Raw genomic sequence first — 18,690 nt, 5'->3', positions numbered from 1 at the left:
CCCATTCATACAGACTTCCATTTCAAGAAGCTACTCACAAGAAAATGGAAAATCCTGCCAAAGAAATAGGCTTGAAACATAATTATAACAGAACAATTTAGTTTTTCAGTAAAATAATCATTCTGATCTTATTACAAGGTAAAAATTCCTATATAACTTTCAAACATTATCTAAAAATATGAGGTGAAATGGCTGTCCCATTCAAAGCCAAATAAGCGAAACCCCGAGAAACCTGAACGAGTTGGTTTCTATGAAAGCAGGTACGATGATACAGACAGCTGTCTTCAGAAGGGCTACCCCAGGGCCAAAGGAAAGCATAATTGCATGTTTTGTCTCAATATTAATGCATCCAATCAAGATGAGCTCAAGTCTGCAAACACCACATGGAGAGAAAAAATGTTTTTGGGTCTAAGAGCAAAGGCATTTCTGAAAGGAGAAGAGAGAGGAGGACTGCCCTTTCATTAAGCTGTCACTAACATTCACACCCAGTACATTCATCTGTGTACTAATGAAACCATTAAAAGCCATGTGACAGCCAAAATTGAAGGAGAACAAAAATGTGAGTTGTCAAAAGATCCCATTATGCATTAGGAAGATTATATTCTCCATGTGCCACCAGGAAAGCATTACACTCAGAGGCTAACAGTTCAGTAACGTGTACAGGAAACGAGATAAAATTCTTGGATTTCCACCACTATTCACATGTAACTTACGCTAACTTACTGTAAAAACGGGCACACCGTACTCACAATTAAACACACGTATTACGTTTTCACCAGAACAAAATATGTAAAAACCTATGATAATAGGATTTTGCAATAATAAGGAACATAACTTCCTGTTTTTTTTGTTTTTGTAAAAGGCCGGTAAAACTGACACTGATTCAGAGCTCTATAAAAGCACTTAAAAGTGAACACTTTGAAGAGTTTTTGCCAATTCTTCTAAAATCTCTTGCCTCATCTTCTCTGACCCCAGCCCCTTCCCAAGTGAATTTAACAATAATCCCACAAAGGGAGGAACTGCTGTAGGAAGCCCTGGTGGAGAAGCACGAAGGCTGATGAACAGGAAACTTTTAGGATGTCAGGCATGGCCTCTGAATACAGCCAATCATACAAAATTTACTTTGATTGTACCTGTGTCACACAAATGCTTCTAACAAATCTGTAAAAAGTCTTAAAATTAGTTTTTGAACTAAACTGGGAGAAAACAAAATCTCTGGGTACATGGGATACCAGGTGATGCTGATGTCATAGTTCCTTTCCCTGGGCTTACCGCCCTTTAAAGAGCTACTCTTTTTAAGTGTTCATTCCCTGATTTAGAAGCTTTTAACAAGTCAGTTTACCCTTAGGGGAAGAAGAAAAGTGTGTTTTGTTTGGGCACCCACTGCACAAGGGTCTCATGCAATCCTCCTAAAGGAGATGCGCCTACCCATACGCACAAATGAATGGCCAGCCAGCAAGACACCATCACTCACCTCTCCTGAGCTTCAAGCTCCACCTGTTTCTCTCTACACATGACTGACAGAGAAAACTGCCTTCAACCCCGGAGTCAGAAGTGAAGAAAACACCAATTATCAAAAGGATATCTGTGAACTACAGATTGATGTTTTATAAAGTTGGCAGACTGGTAAAAATTGCAGGCCAAGTTACCAATACTTAATACATCAATGATATTCACAAATCCACTCAACAAACACAAACACTCACATGCCTGACATTGTTCTAGGAGGTGCTCTGGGTACAGCAACAACAGAGGCCATGCCCTGCTCCCACAGGGCTTACCTCCTTGTGGATTAACCGCTTGATTTCAACTAACTGCTAAATTTCTTTGGGACAAGGAGACATATATTATACTTTTTATAAGACAAAACAAAAATAACTCCCCCCATCAATTTCCCCCAACTCGTAAATAAAGTCCACTGGATTCTCTTTAACACCTTGGCTTGTGTCTGTGGTTTAGAAGCTTCCACGGCTTGTGCTTGGGCTGGCAATTGCAAACACCACCAAATACCATCAAAGGGGCAGTCTCTGTCAGAAGCCAACCTATCAAAACTAGCACTTAGTGAATACATTCAACATAGCCAGCAGGTAGGAGCTTTTAACAAGTTAGCCAATTTCAACTTATTCATCTTAAGAGATAAATGCCCTGCTGGCTTTGGCAGAAGCAAATAAGCAAATGGCCTGTTTCTTGTACAAAAAGAAAAGTTCAGTAGTTAACATTAATTAGCCTAAATAAATTCATGGATATAAACACATCCCTAAGCTCTGGCAGGGAGAAATGGAGGGTGTGTGTGTGTATGTGAGATATAGGAGGCTGTACTGTTACAAGTCCCTAAGCAACTCTGATGCAGATGGTTTCCCAACCAGACCCTCGTGGGCAAAAGGTAAGAAACCATGGCAATGCCCTGGAGCCCTGAGACATTATCTTTAGCATTTCAGAGTTAGGAGAGTTGTATTAACCAAAGATAATGGTTTAGAGACTAGGCTTATACTGGAATTGCATATACTGGAATCGGCAACAGCTACAGATTACTAAGACAGCTATCAACTGTACTTAGGTGTCGTTTTAAAAAGTTATTATGGAAATAGATACTATAAATTCACTTTGCAAAAAAGACTGATCTGTGTTGCAAAAAAGACTGATCTGTGGGGGCTACTCTAACTAGCACCTATCACTTTTTTTTTTTTTTAAAAAAAGCCAGTGTTTTTTCGAGAAGCAAATATAGTTATTTCTTGAATCTATAAACCTAAAAGTAATGGCAAACATCCTGCAATAAAACTTAGCTAGTATGCACACAGTAGCACATGGCTATGAAGACTACATGACAAAAACACTTATTTTGACTACTTTAGACCTATTTCTAGATTTTAAAAGGGTAGTTTTAATCTGTTAATACAGTGCAACATAAAGTTCAATTATTTCTTAAGTGACAAAATACCTTCTGTGGGGACAGAGGAAGCCTCTCTTTAACTTCATGACTAATTTAATGTTAGTGAGTCTCACACCACATGACATCCACCAGAACAAATGAATGGGGTCTGGAAGCCCCACAGTGGCACTGATCAGCGCGAGAATTAAGTTTTTTATTTCCTTTAGCATCGGTTTGCTTTGCCACCACGATGGCAAAGGGATCGACTGGAATGGTCTTCCAAAAGTGTGCCTGGAGCCCATGGGGTTTGGGATACAGAAATCTCCAAACGCACGTTGCTCCACCCTCACTCCTAGAATCTTACCTGGATACTCAACCCAATTCCTCCCATCCTAACATATTCGAGCTATCAAAAAGATAGCTTAGGTTGACATTTCTAGTTTATGAGGAAAGTAAGTACCAAGCATAAATATTTTATTTTGCTATCTGCAATGTGTCTGACTGTCATAAATGTTGATACCTGGTCAATAAAATGGCTTTATTTGAAATGAAAGCTCTTACTCCGTAGGAAGATCAAATTTTTAACTTGGCAATTTTATGTGAACATAAAAAATTCTTCGAAGGGGAAATTCTGATGAGGTGCATTTTTACCCACAGAAAAGGTAGTTTCAGCATTTATGAAAGTACTTCACTCCATAAACCCGGCACTAATTTTTTTTTTTTTTAAAGCACAATAAAATATAAAGTGCTCTCAAGGTAAAGCAGCTCCAAAGCCGCCATCTGCAGCAAAAGCTCCAATCCTGCAAGCAGCAGACTCAGGCAGAGGGGACTTCCGAGGCAGGTCCATGTTTTCTTTCTCTTTACTTGTTTAAAAATAAAAACCCACTAATCAAAACTTTTATAATGCAATGTGTCAGATACAAGCAATTTTTGCCAAAAGTGTGCCCGCGGAATCTTCAGACTTCTTAGAAATCATGTTTTGAAGTCCAGAACTTACTGGTAACATTATTTCCTATGGGAACATACCATGAAGCATTCTTAATCCATTTCTGGAGGAGTGGGGAGGGCGTTTTCCAACACCAAGGAACCTCAGTTGTACTCAAAGATGCATGTTTCTTAACAAACTATTCTGGCTCAGCAACAGACTACTTTTAAACTCAAAGTAATTTAAAATCTTAAAAGTTCAACAACTGAAAAATTAATACCGTGGTTAAGTGGTTGATAGTGAAATCAGGCTGGGGCTTTCACAAAGGACTTTCTGTAGCGCCAGCAGCCACGGCAGGAAATTTATTTTTTTTTAAAGAGAGATTGTCAATTCATAATGAGCTCTGTATCAGTCAGGCTAAACTTTGATTTCTCTTTAATGTCCAAGAGCTTCTACTCCAAAAGCCTCTACCCCAGTGCTCCAAGGAAATGAAGTCACATCATGACATTCTCTCTCCAAAACCCAGTCGTTCTCTGTGACGATGCCATAAAGTGACATCTAATGACTCAGGTGTGTGTACTGGGCGGCAGGGGCATGCCACACACAAGCATCCTCAACTGCGCCTCAGTCTGGGAACGAGGTTGGTGCGACCCTCATTTCCGAGGGACAGCTGCTGTTTTAGTTCCCGTCTTATCATTACTGGAGTTTCAAGTGTAGTACCAGAAACCAAATTAAAACTCACAGGAACGCTTCACTCTGTACTGTTTCCAGATGTTCAGATATCTACAAACACTCGAGTAGAATCAAGATTAGATTTTCAAGTAATCGGCGTGAATTAAGCTTTGAATCGATAGTCAACTCAGAACTGAGAGAGGATTTTACACACATAATAGAACATACTTTGTCAAAAAGTGCACATTCTGTCTGGCACTTGTGGGAAACAGCCAGGCACAGCCGGGGACTGCAGGGCTGTGAGGAGAAAGAAGGCCTGTCCTTCAGACATTGCAGGGCTGTCCACCTTTACTCTCTGGACAGATTCTGCTTTAACCACCAAAAGCAATTAAGGATCCTGTAAAGGGCCATTTCTTTGTGGAGTCTGAAACTAGCTTTTAACCAATTCCAAGAGCTACTCCAAAAATGTTTAGAGGCGACATTGCCTCTGTCTGCAGGTGGGCTCTCTGAAGCTGACATTCATTTAGAGAAATAAAAATTCCACGATGTTTATTCAACTTTGTAAGTCTCCTTCTTTAAATATCTTCAGAAATCTCTTTCTAAATTCAGAGTTGTCCAAAGCTTACAAGAGGAGGGATGCAAGAGACCAGCCCACTAATGTTTCCTTATGAGACTCACCTGTGTGATGGAACTGTTTCTAGTCCCAGTTAGCTATAAGGCAAAGGACAGCAACTGCCATCAGCATTTGCGGTAAATGCTATCAGAATAACGGTTGAAATCCTCAACTCTGATGGTTCTCGGAAATAAAATAAGCAAGAAACCAACGACACACACACACCTCCCTCCAGGTCTATTTCTCACTTGTATCATTTTATTTTTTGGCAATCCCAATCAATTCCGCTGAGCCACTCGATGAAAATAAAAGTTATGAGAAATAAAGTGACAGGATTAGTACTCAAAGTTTCCTCAATCTGTCTCCCTGGAACACATTTGTGTCAAAAGCCTGGGCAGTCACATGAATTCAAGATGGTGTTTCAAAAACAGCTGCTGGAATAAAATACTATCAATAATAAAGTTTATGAGATGAGGCCAGTGTTTTCATACTTATTCTTTCAACGTGCACTGCCCACTGCCTTTATGGGGCTATGGTCAAAAGAAACAGCTTTCATCAATTTCCACCCTGACCATTTGGAAACTGACAGTAAACCAAGGCTGTGAAGTTGGACAGAAGTCTGGAAACTACTGTTCATGAGATTTTTTCCCTCTTTCACTATTATCTGTCCCTTATAATAAAAACACAAGTCTAAAGACATTAAGATTAATGTGTTATGCCTTTTTACTCATTTCTCATTCAACATCAGAAGAACTAATTATCCATGTCACCAGAGCTGTCCCCGACACACATATTAACATATTTACTAGCAGCTGGAGACAAGCCAGGAACAAACCCAGACTGAGCTGTGTGTGATTTCTATATTCAAGGACATCCCCAGCTGAGTCATGACAGAAGCCCAGCATCTTGCACCATGTGGGAGACCTGGGCAGGGGCCCTCTAAGACTCCCAGCCTGTGTGTCCGCTTCCTGGGACAGATCCACATTTCCTAAGGCACTGCTGTGCTCGCTGAAGAACACCGAGTGCTACAAAGTTATTCCTCATAGGGAACTGAAATGTTCCCTTCTAAGCCCCACCTCAATCTTGATTCCACCCCTGTGACTATCAAGGAAATCTATGATCCCTCTCAATCACCACCCTGCTTTTCGTCAGTGAACCTGTGCCAAATCTGGTCCTAAACCAGTTCTTTCCATGTGCCTTTTATGACATCCCCTGGGAAGCCCCTTGACCACCTGGCCCCGCCTTGGTGTGCTCCTGAAATCGCTGCTCTGAATAGTGTGTGACAGTGTTCTGCCCTCGGTGTTCTGCTGGGGAAGGACACAGGACACTGAATACTGCTACTGCTCCTTAGTTTTTCTACACCAACCTTCGTTCCAGTCTGTCTCTGGGACAGCTGCAGCTCCATTTCTATAGCTTTAGATTACTTTCAGGGGATTAAAAGTGTCTGACCTGTGCCATTTTATTCTGAAAAACAAAAATAATCCCAAAACTAAGGACAGCCAAAAGAAGACCAACCCTGAACTTACTTTAGTGCAAAAACACAAACCCCTATATTTCTTCTACTGACAACGTAAACTATCCAATTTATTTCCCCATAAGAAAACTATATACAATGGTTCACTTAAGACCATTCTTTAGAATTAAAATGGTTAATTTGAAGTTACTGTAAGTTGTTTCCAGCCAAAAAACCAGATCTGGGCAACAGGGGAGGGAGATGAGAATTTAAACTAAAAATATAAGAATTTCTGATGACACAATCAGTGTGGCTTCCTCTATGAAATTTAAAACCAGTAGCAGGAAACTGGTGATTAACATCTTTTCTCCTAAACTCACATTAAGGTCTCCAGTATTCCTGTTTTCACCTCCATGATAAGAAAGACCAAGACTCAGGTCAAAAATAAGAGCAAAAACAGAATCCTAAAAAGCTACCCCTTCGGCAGTTTTTAAAACAAAAATGGAAAAAGCCTATCAATTTTATGTACACGGTTAAAACTTACAATGGTGATATACAAAGTGAAGTACAACTTAACACAGGTATGATTGCTGATAACACACTGTAGAGCTGAGACATAACGAAAGCTTCTCACTTAAAGTCACAAAAGGCAGCTGCTTCTTTTTATCCCACTTTGAATAAAAAGGAAAGCGTTTCACCTTGATTATGCTAACCACTCGAGCGGCCACTGAACTTCCCTATGAAGGGCAATTCCGAGGGAGGATCCAGTGGCCTCATCTGTAAACCACAAAAATGTTGCATAAATAAATTGTGCCATGTCTTCCCAGACAGATGACTTTTTTTTTCACAGAAGGAAAAGAACGGGAGGTAAAGTCTTCCTTAGCACAAGTGCAAGTTAAGGATGTATAGAATTCTGTGCTGAAAGACTGTGTTCTGGTGCTTTTGAAGGTCTTCCATGTGTTTGGGTTCACGCATTCCTCCTCCTCCTCCTCCCCGATGCCCCCACTTTCCAGGGCAAACACAGCTGCTACCCAGTGAGTCTGTATCCTAGACGAGAAACACACTGTGTGATACAGATAGAATTGAGATTGTTCTGGCCGGGTGCAGTGGCTCACACCCGTAATCCTAGCACTTTGGGAGACTGAGGCGGGCAGATCACTTGAGGTCAGGAGTTCGAGACCAGCCTGGCCAACATGGTGAAAACGCGTCTCTACTAAAAAAATACAAAAATTCACCAGGCGTGGTGGCACCTGCTTCTAATCCCAGCTACTCAGGAGGCTGAGGCAGGAGAATCGCGTGAACCTGGGAGGCGGAAGTTGTAGTGAGCTGAGATCGCGCCATTGCACTCCAGCTTGGGCGACAAGAGCAAAACTCCGTCTTAAAAACAAAAAACCAAAAAAAACACAAGAATCGGGATTGTTCTAACTCAATGTAGGCCAGTTCCCCTTAGGCACCAACTCCCCACACTGCTGTGACCACTGCGGAAGGGCCATGGCCCTAACACTGAGATTTCCAGGCAGGCTGAGGCATTTGCCCCAGGGTTGTTAACAGCCCTATGGGAGGACCAAGGCTGGGCTGGGTCACCTGCTGGAACCTCCCACTCCACACCTTACACTAGAGGAGCAGAGGAACGCAAAGATGAGTCAACACCGTGTACAGTGTATGCCAGGCTTTCTTTGCAGAGGACAGAGTTCTAAGCTCCAAATGAGCACACTAGTGAAATATAAGTGAAAAGAGAAGGAACTGCTGGCACTCATATATTGCATTAAATGCCAATGAGAGTATCTTTAAATCAACAAATATTGCACTCATGCTATGTATCAAACTTTTTCTTAAGTTGGTAAGTTGCTTTGACTAATTTAGTAGAATTTATGCTCAAGTATCAGTAAAAATGAGGTGTAAACTCACACATATACTAACATTGTATCTATTCAGAATTCACTACTAGACTACTTCAGGTTAACGCCTTTTTCAAGGGACCAAATAACAGACAAATCAACAAGAAAATACACTTTTAGTCTTTTCTCCACCACACTTAATCCCACAGAAAAGTAACTCACTCAACAAATGAGGTTGTTGAGCTTGGCTCACCTCAAACACCTTCGCAGATGCACGTGCCTAGGAGAAAATCAGATTCCATCCACTTAAGCCGCCTACTTTAAAAAAAAGTATCCAACCACTCCTTAAGTCTTCTATAAATTGCTAATAGTAAAATGTTTTAGGAACTGGAATGGGAAGCATGTTATGACCCAGTAATACAATATATTTTGGGGAGAAAAGGCCCTAGGGTAATTCAAATAGCTGAAATCCTTACATTGAACGTGTTTCCATTTAACACACACACTCTTATCAGCTTGAAATGATTTTTTTTTTTTTAATTTTAGCTTCAAAACCATTTCACTCCTAAGAAAGGGAAGTCCAAACTAAACCAAGCATTATGTACTGTGCAGAGGGCAGTCTGTCAGCACCAAAGACCCAAGTTCAACCTGAGGCTGCAACACTAAGCACAGCCCAGACTCATGTCCAAATCCCCAAGTTCGGTTTCCTCACTCTGCAAGCAATGTCAAGTCCCCACTGCAAGGTTTGCAGACACAGCACTTGCAGTCGACTGGCTGGCAATGACTGTGAGCGCAGATGTGTGACTGAAAGGGAGACGTGCTCCATGGGAAGCCCTCACTCCTGCCTCGTGGTCCACACAGAAAGGCAGAACAGGAGAGCTGCATGCCAGCAGCCCTGTCTCAGGGCTATTTCTCGCCACACCTGTCTTCGCAAACCACAACTCTACTCACAAATCATGTGGATCTGGTCCAAGGCAGAGAAGAGAAAATACAAAGCACATTTTGGTTTCCCAGAGGACATTGGGGGAAACAAATTCATTCTAAGCAAATACTTAAAACCACGAAGGCCTGGCCTCTTACAAACGGGTTAAACTGGGTAAACGTTGTTTATACTGACTGTTTACTTCTGCTACCTCATAGTGTGTGAAAAAAGGTTACCAAGAAGGATCCATAACTCACTCACTTAGAAATACCAAAATTTTGATTATCAATGGCCAATAGTCTGTTTAACTGCCTTCTCACTAAAGGAGTTTAATTACCTCAGGGAAAAGAAGGAAAAAGCAGTTGTAGAAGTCTTGATTTCATTCACACAATGAACACTCCTAAGGTTAAATCAACGAGCAACCAATGTACCCCTTATTCTGGGAAAAAGTACTAAGTTTGGATTGCAAGAAAAAGTACTTGAGTCTATGTCTCACGTCTCAAGACACATTTTGAATTATAGTCAAGTTTCTGCCAAATCAAATGGGCCGTCTCCAGCAGGTGTCCCCAACTCAGCCCCAATTCAGAGAGAGCTGGGGTGCGGCGGGTTTCCAGATGTCTCTCCATGATTTACCCAAGAAGCTGAGGTTCCTCTCAGGTGATGTTCGGTTCACTGGCAGGTTAGCGGTGATTCAGACCTCCTCTTCCCAACCCCTCCAGGCCAGTTTCTAGAAAAGATGTTCTTTTTTGCTTGCTTGTTTGTTCTGGGACCCAGGAGATTAGAATTGTAGTAGCATTTCCAGATGAATTCACTTCCCTAGAAGTTTCCTATACTCCTGGAACGACAACTCCTTTCCACGGAAAGCAGTACAGAGTACTTCATTACAGTCATGCTCACTAACCTGCCAGGGCTGAGGGCTCACTGAGGGGCAAGGGAAGACTGCTGTGTGAGTTTCCACCAGGCGCCTTCTGTCGATTTGCTTATGGAAAAACTCCCCATGACCCTCAGAGGTGAGCGCTATGAACTCACTTGATGGCTGAGGAAGCTGAAGCTCAGACAGACTCACTGCTCCACCCAGGTTCCATGCAGGGTGGGCAGGACTGGACCCAAAACCTGCTCCAGACCCAAGGGCAGCCTGTGGGGAAGACAGCTACCAAGAGCAACCTGCCAGTACCGAATCTCATGATCCTGCCCGATGGAGATGTTCCCTGAGAGATTACTCACTTTGCAAAAAACAAAAAGGCAGACCCCAAAAGAGTAAATTAGGGGGCAAATGTTCACCCGGAGTACTTTCGGTGATGGTATGGGACCAAAGCTTGATCAGCCTGGACAAAATGTTTACCAATGCAAAAGACATAACGGTTAACACTGAATCACACAAACAAGGTACGCATGCCCAGTGACAGGCTGCTGGGAACACCAAAGACAAAGATTAAAATTATAAAGAGCCAAAGTTTTAATAAGTATTATTTACTAAATTTGTTCTGATTATAAACATAATACTAGTTATGACAACTGCATACGTACACAAAGGCACACAGAAAAGACGACCTGTGGCCAGGAGCAGTGGCTCACACCTATAATCTCAGCACTTTGGGAGGCCGAGGCGGGCACATCACTTGAGGTCACGAGTTCGAGAACAGCCTGGCTAACATAGTGAAACCCCATCTCTACTAAAAATACAAAAATTAGCCGGGTGTGGTGGTGGGCGCCTGTAATCCCAGCTACTCGGAAGGCTGAGGCAGGACAATCACTTGAACCCGGGAGGTGGAGGGTGCAGTGAGCTGAGATCATGGCACCGCATTCCACCCTGGGTGAGAGAAAAAGGGAGAAAAGACCACCTGTAACCAGAATACAACGATACCCACTAGTGACAGTTTAATGTATTCTTATATTTTTGACATGCCAATGAACTTCTTTAATACTAAACTAGACTATCATAAATAATCTTGCAGTTTTTTAAAACTTAACTTTAGGCAAACAGGCATTTCCCCTATGCCATTATTCTTAACACCAGGAAGACAGCACCAGTCTGCCAAATAAAAAAGGGCAGAATAATGTAGATTCTCCCCTTCCATTAGAGGACCAACGATAGTCGTTTGGCTGTATAAACAATGCTGTGATGAACCCCCTTGCATGTATGTTTCTGCTAGCATTTCCTGAAAAAAAAAAAGGAAATGCTACGTATTCTGCTCTGTACCTGCAGTGCAGGGTCTGAGAGATGTGGGTGGCACAGAGCTTACATCCAGCACAGGACCAAGCCTGTGAGGTCTCCAAGGACAGGTGTTTGGCTTCTGTCCACAGTGTGATGAGACTTGCAGAGAAGGAAGGCAGTCTGAGGTCAGATGTTCCACCACAAGTCTCAGCCATTGACTGAGCAGGGACCAGAAGTGGATTAGGCTAGAAATGTCATCACATGAGGAATACATTGAGAGACTGAGGCTGGCCTAACAAAGAAGGAATGGAGACAACTTAATTCTGGTGTGGGAGGTGGAGACGGGTAGGGAGAGGTGGTGGTTCAAAGCAAGTCCTGTGACAGGCAGGATGACCACAGACATGGGGTATGTGGAGACTGGGCCAATGATCAGATTTAATGGTTTTAAAGTAGGTCAAGCAGCAAGGCATCAGAATGTACAGCATTCAACTGGCAATTAGGTGTACATCTCTAAACCTACCACAAGTACCCTAAATATAAAACAAGTCAGAATCTTTAGTAAGAAGTCCCCCCTAAGGCATGTAAAATCGGACTTGGGTTACCCAGACATTTTCAGGAGTGATGTTTGAAAGCAGCACAGAGCACGCCCTATGGGCACACCACGAGAGTCACACACAGTAGAGTTACAGCAATAGATACTATGGTTATCATCTGAAAAAGGTGGCCTGGATCACGGCTAAATCTCTTTCCATCGTTGTAAGTCTGTTATTCCATATAGAGAGTAAAAAGAAAGAGGGAAAGAAGTAACTTCTAAAATTCAGAGTAGTCTTTGCAGTCAGAGCCAATTGATACTGCTATGGTATGAATATTACATCCCCCCAAAACTCTCGCTGAAACCTAACCTTGAAGGTGATGGGTGTTAGGAGGTGGGGCCATTGGAAAGGGATTAGAGATCTCACAAAAGAGACCCCAGAGAAACCCTCACCCTTTTTATCACTCGAGGACACAGCTCGAAGGTGCCGTCTAAGTGGCCCTCACCCCACACACCAAACCTGTTTTCGTCTTGGACTTATCGCCCTCCAGAATTGTGAGAAATAAACTTCTGTTGTTTATAAGCCACCCAGTCTCAGGTATTCCTTCAGAGCAGCTCAAAGGGACTAAGACAAATAGTCACCATCAACACTTAAAGGAAGCTGTAGATCTCTAGTTCCACTAAGGCGGAGAAGCCATCTCCCCAGGTCCTTCCTCTCCCAACTGAAGACCTGAGACAGAACCCCAGACAACCCTAGACAGAACACAACGAGCAGGCCCAGGAAAACTGAAGTGGGAAATAGGACGGGCTGCTGGGGACCTCAGGACTTGAGGGATGACGGACAGGGAGTATGCCATTTTCCTCACTCCCATGTATCCTGGACAGCATGCTGCAGAAGAAACCTCCGACTGGGCCTCTCCAAGAGGCGTAGATAACAGCTCCATGGGAGGCCTCTTCTCCATTGCCAAGGGACTGAAAAGAGGGTGACCTAACAACAGAAAACCACTTCATGATTTCTGCCCTACTCCAGCCAAATAGCAATGGGAAAACCACAACACCCCTGGCAGCAGCTCCATAGCACAGCATGGCCAGAGTGGGGAGTTGATCTTCCAGCCCATCCCCAGCCCAGGGGACGCAAGGGGTGCTCTGATTCCACCACCAGATGGTGTCAGCAGGCCGATCTCCCGGATCCTGCCCGGCAGAAGCAGGCAGAGGTGATCCGGCTGCCTTGCCAGAGCAGTGTTAGTAGGACAGTTATCTAACTCCCCTCCCAGGGTAACATTAGTGGGGCTAAGCAGTGAGCAGTGAGCTAAGCCTCCACCTCTACGAAACAGCAAGGTGTGGGCACAAGGTGGGATTAGTTAGTTGACATGATATTACATACACCCACTGAACCAGACAGTGCAAAACAAGGTTCATGGGCCCACCGGCTCTCCCAGCCCTAGCCTTGGGTATCTGGGCACCCAGTGGGTACTGAGTCTCCACCCTATCTGACTAATTAAAGAGAACAAAAGAGAACTCCCCGACCCAGCATCAAAGAGGGAGAATCAGGTAATGGAAAGTGGGCCTGGCTGGCATGTTGTACCCGACTCCCCCACCCCTGGTGGTGGTGGGGGGGGCAGAGGGAAGCTGAGTTCTGGCCTCTACTCTGCAGAAACAAGGTGTGAGGCAGCCCTCTACGGTCTCCCTGCTTCCTGGTGTCAGCAGTGGCTGAGGGAGCCAAGCTTACACACCTCCCCCAACAACTGGACACAATAAAGCAGTGTGCACCGGGGCCCCTATTTTGCTTGGAAAGTACCAGCAAGGCCAAGGAGGAATCTGAACTTCCAACTTACCTAGTAGAAACAGGCAGAAATCATAGAATTGAAAAATATAATTAAACGTAAGTTTAAAAATCAGTGAATATGAGGCAAAATCAATAGAATTTACTCAATCTGAAGAGAGAGAAAATATACTGGAAAAAAATGAACAGTCTCAGGGACTTACAAGACTAACAAAAGCACTAACATTCTTATCATCAGAGTTCCAAAGGAGAGGAAGGGACTGGAAAAGTATTTGAAGACATAATGGCTGAAAACTTCCCAAACCTGGCATAAAACATGAAACTCCAGATTCAAGATGCTGAGTGCACCCTAAAAAGCATAAACCCAAAGAAACCCATGACAAGACACATCACAATTAAACTTCTTAATATAAAAGACAAAGAATCTTGAAAGCAGCCACACAGGAATGACACACAACTTAGTTGAGAACACCAATTCAAATGACAAGGGATTTCTCATCTAAAACCATAGAGGCCAGAAGAAAGTGGCATGTTTTCCAAGTACTGAAAGATACATCAACGGTGAATTCTATCTTCAGTGAAGATATCCTTCTGGACTGAAGGGGAAATAAAGACATTCCTGGAAGGAGAACTCAGAGGAGTTGTTACTAACAGACCTATCATTAAATAACTAAGGAAGTTCTCTAAACGGAAAGGAAATGACAAAAGAAGAAAGCTTAGAATTTCAGAAAGGAAAGAACATTGGAAGGGGAAACATGGGAGTGACCATTAGTAGACCAACAGTACTTTCTTAAATCATATTTGATGATTGAAGCAAAAATCACACCACCAACTCATTCAGTGCTCAATGTACGTGGAGGAAACTCAGACAATTATATTTGAAAAATGGGGCTAAACGAGCCTAAAGAAAAGTAAGGTTTCTATTCTTCAGCTCCCGTCATAGAATGCTGTGACCATTGATACCAGCAGACTTAGAATATATATTCCACACATACACTGTAATACCTGGAACAACCACTAAAATGATACAGAGCACTATATTTTAAAACGCCACAAACAAATCAAAATGAAATCCTAGAAAATGTTTGCATAACCCACAGGAAGGTTAAAAAACAAAAAAAGAAACAAAGAACAGAGGAAACAGAAGACAAATAATAAAAAGGCATTTAGACTTATATATCTTATGTTAAATGTAAATGGTCTAGACCATGTAAGAGACAGATTTGGCAGACCAGATAAAACAGGTTCATCTAAAGACATGCCATATATAAAAAACTTACCTCAAATACAACACATGCAGACTGAAAGTGAAAGGATGGAAAAAGGTAATACTATGTTAACATTAATACATTAATGTTAAAAAAGCAGAAGTGCTACCAATACCAAATAAAGTACATTTTACAGCAATGATAGAAGATTGGATCCAACATGAAGACATTTTAAATGTGTAAACTCCAAACAACAGCACCTCAAAAGACATGAAGCAAACTCTGATAGAGCTGAAAGGAAACAGCTGGAGATTTCAGCACCACATTCTCAGCAACTGACAGAACAAGACAGTAAAATCAGCAAGGAGAGACAAGAACTGAACAACACAACCAACCAATAAGATCTGAATGATGTATATATAACGAACACTCTACCCAACAGCAGCAGAATACAGATTTTTTTTCAAGTACCCATGCAGCATGGATCAGTCACCAGAAGACCATATCCTGGGCTATAAAACAAATCTCGACACATTTGTAAAACTGAAATAGTATCAATTTGCTCTCTGACCATAATAGAATCAGAAAGAAAACAGTAACAGAAAACAGGACAGTCTCCACAGATTTGGGAAAAAAACACACTTCTAAATAACCTAGGGTCAAAGAGGAGGTCTCAAAGGAAATTTAAAAATATATAGAGAGAACTCAATGAAAATGAAAACACAACATACCAAAACACATGGGATGCAGCTAGGTAGTGGTGAAAAGCAAACTTCTAGCGCTGAATAAATGCTTACATTAGAAAAGGGAAAGGGTTAGGTAAGACTCCACCACCTCTGGTCCTGAGACATGGCCCCTGGGTTTGTGGATGGCAGTTCCAAGGTGAATGGACAGCATGCTGTTTGGAAGGCTGCCGTTCTAATTGAAGAAAATCATTTTGCTTTTGAGTTGTTTATAGCTTATAATTGAGTAAAGCATACTTTCGTAAGCAAAATTTACCTTTCTCTCTGAGTTCTCCAAAATTTGGAAACTACTCATGAGTATTCTTATTTTATGGCAATATAGTTATTTGCATAAGTTCAGTAAGAATCTGTTTTCTTTTGTAACAGTCACCAAAATAGACCATATCCTGAGCTACAAAACAAACCTTGACACATTTAAAAGAACTAAAATTGTACAGAGTATGTTCTATATGCAATTGGACACATGGGTTGTTTTACCAAGGCTTTAACTGAATGGAATATTTTCAGATATGACCAGACTGCTTTAAAGAATAAAAAGCCCCTTGAAAAGACAGGCCTGGTACCTGTCTACACAGCTCCCTTACAAGGTTCCTGACCTTCGATAAGCAAAGAATGTCATTTTCCGACAGGCCCAGGAACCTCAAGATACTTTGGGACCTCGAGGAGAACGGAATTCACCCGATTTGTAGGTATTACAAGCAATGTTTGGCGGCAAATTTTCAGCTTGGCTTTGCCTGGAGGCTTCTAAAAGTCCAATCTGAGATTTCTTATGAAAAAATTCCAGCAAAGCCAACTTAAAAAGAGCCTACATGGCCAATCACTTTTCTTGCTGCACTTTAGGCAAATAATCAGGCTAAGTATAATGAGACTAACATGTATTTTGCAAATAAACTGGTCCTTGATAGGAATGGGGAAACTGGAGAGAAAAAAATATGCTCCAAAGAAAACTATAATACCTGTTATCAGATTCTAGCCCTAACCATTATTTTTGAGTTTTCATTACTTGCCTACAATTCAAACTGCATCCTGAATTATTTCCTAGCTACAAGTCTCTAAAGAACTGAGTTCTAATTTTCTTCATGTTCTTTTTCATTATAATCCTTGTGTGGATATTAACAGTATTTATCTCGTTTTGCTTCTTCCGAGAAAACCAGAATCAAGGCATTCTGAGGACTGCAAATGATTAGTCAAAGCCTGAGAATCTCCCTCATTTGGAATCCCACTGTGCCCAATCTATTTTTCCATTGCCAAGGCACTACTGGTAAAGCTATACAAAGTGAAGCACACCCACTAAAGGCTCAGGGACCATGGCAGGAGAGCAAGGCACATGAGACTGTAAAAGCCAGACTGGGGGCTGGAGTGTGGAGGCCAAACAACTCCATCTTGGATGCTAATCTGCTGTGTTGACTTCTGATTAACCCTGGTTTTGGGAATGCCTCCAAGATTTCTATTTTATCTACTGTTCCTTGGGTACGGGCATGTACTTACCATCAATCCTGTCCTTAGTTTCATATTATCTTACCATAAATCCTGCCCTTAAGCAACTGTCCTATACATCCCTTCTGAAGCATATACACCCTTTCCCTATGGCACATAAGCCCTGGGTCTGGAGGGTAACCATGCAGGGATCTACCATCTCATCTTGAGGCTGCCCGAGATAGTGTTTCTGTTTGTAAATACGTATTAAATGTTTCCTTCTGAGAAAACAGTAAGAAGAAAAGAGAGGAGGAAAGGTCTCAAAACACTATTCCAAGTTTCCATCTCAAGAAACTAGGAAAAGAACCTACCTAGCACAAAGCAAGCACGAGGAAATAATAAACAATAAAATTAATAATAAGAAAGTAGAGAAAAACCAGTGGAACAAAAAACTGGTTTAAAAAAAATCAAAACTGATAAACTTTTAGAAAGACTGATAGAGATTAAAAAAACACAAATTACCAGTATCAGAAATGAAGCAGGAGTTACCACAACAGATCCTGCATCCATTAAAAATATGGGAGTACTACAAATGCTTTTCACATTCATAAATTCAACAACTTAGAAGAAATGGACCAATTCCTCAAAAGCTACAAACTATCAAAACTCAACTGAGAAGAAACAGACAACCTGAACAGTCCTACAAAAACTAAGAAAAAAATAAATATATAATCTAAATGCCCCCTGCCACCCCCCCAAAAAATATCCTGGCCTAGATGGTTTCACTACAGAATTCTACATTGAGAGAAGAATCAATATCAATTTTACACAATCTCTTCCTGAAAATAAAAGAGGGAACCCTTCCTAACTAAGGTCCTGATATAAAAACCAGACAGTCTTAAAACAACAGACACCTCTCAAGAACTTAGGCGCAAATACTCTAAACAAAATATCAACAAATTCAATCCAGCAGTGCATGAAAAGAATTACAGACCCTGCCCAGGCAGGATTTGTCTCAGACATCCAAGAGAGACTTAACGTTGCAAATCAATGGAATGCCCCATATCAACAGGTTAACATAAATTAACATCAGGGGCTCACATCAACGGATACAGAAACATTTTACAAAACCTAACACCATCTATTTATGACAAAAACTCTCAGCATTCTGGGAATACAGGTTAAAACTTTCTCATTCTTTTTAAGAGCACTCATATAAAACCTACACTTAGCATCATATTTAATGATTAAAAACAGAAAGCTTTCCCCCTAAGACTGGGGATAGGGTATGGACGTTTGCTCTCACCACTCCCAGTCAACACAAACACGAGAAGTTCTAGCTAGTGCAACCGGGCAAGAAAATGAATTACACAGATCAGAAAGAAGATATAAAACTGTCCCTATTTGCACATCACATAACTATACAGATCTCCCAGGAAATCTATGAAAAACTCTTGGAATTAAGGAGTTCAGCAAACTACACAACAGAAGACCAACACACAAAAATCAATTGTATTTCTATATACTAAAACTGAACACACAGATGCTAAAAGTAGGCCCA

At 41.7% G+C, this 18,690-nt stretch overlaps 1 protein-coding gene across 12 annotated transcripts in view; it reads right to left on the bottom strand.

Moving 5' to 3' along the window:
- The window catches only part of BCL2L11 (BCL2 like 11), a 48,398-nt gene that overhangs the window by 18,679 nt on the left and 11,029 nt on the right, over positions 1-18,690 (bottom strand). The gene's annotated exons all lie outside the window — the stretch shown is intronic.

The sequence above is a fragment of the Macaca mulatta genome, chromosome 13 (assembly GCF_049350105.2).
Source record: "Macaca mulatta isolate MMU2019108-1 chromosome 13, T2T-MMU8v2.0, whole genome shotgun sequence".
Lineage (NCBI taxonomy): Eukaryota > Metazoa > Chordata > Mammalia > Primates > Cercopithecidae > Macaca > Macaca mulatta.
The sequence above is the reverse complement of the archived record's forward strand: the minus strand, read 5'-3'. Positions and strand labels throughout refer to the sequence as shown.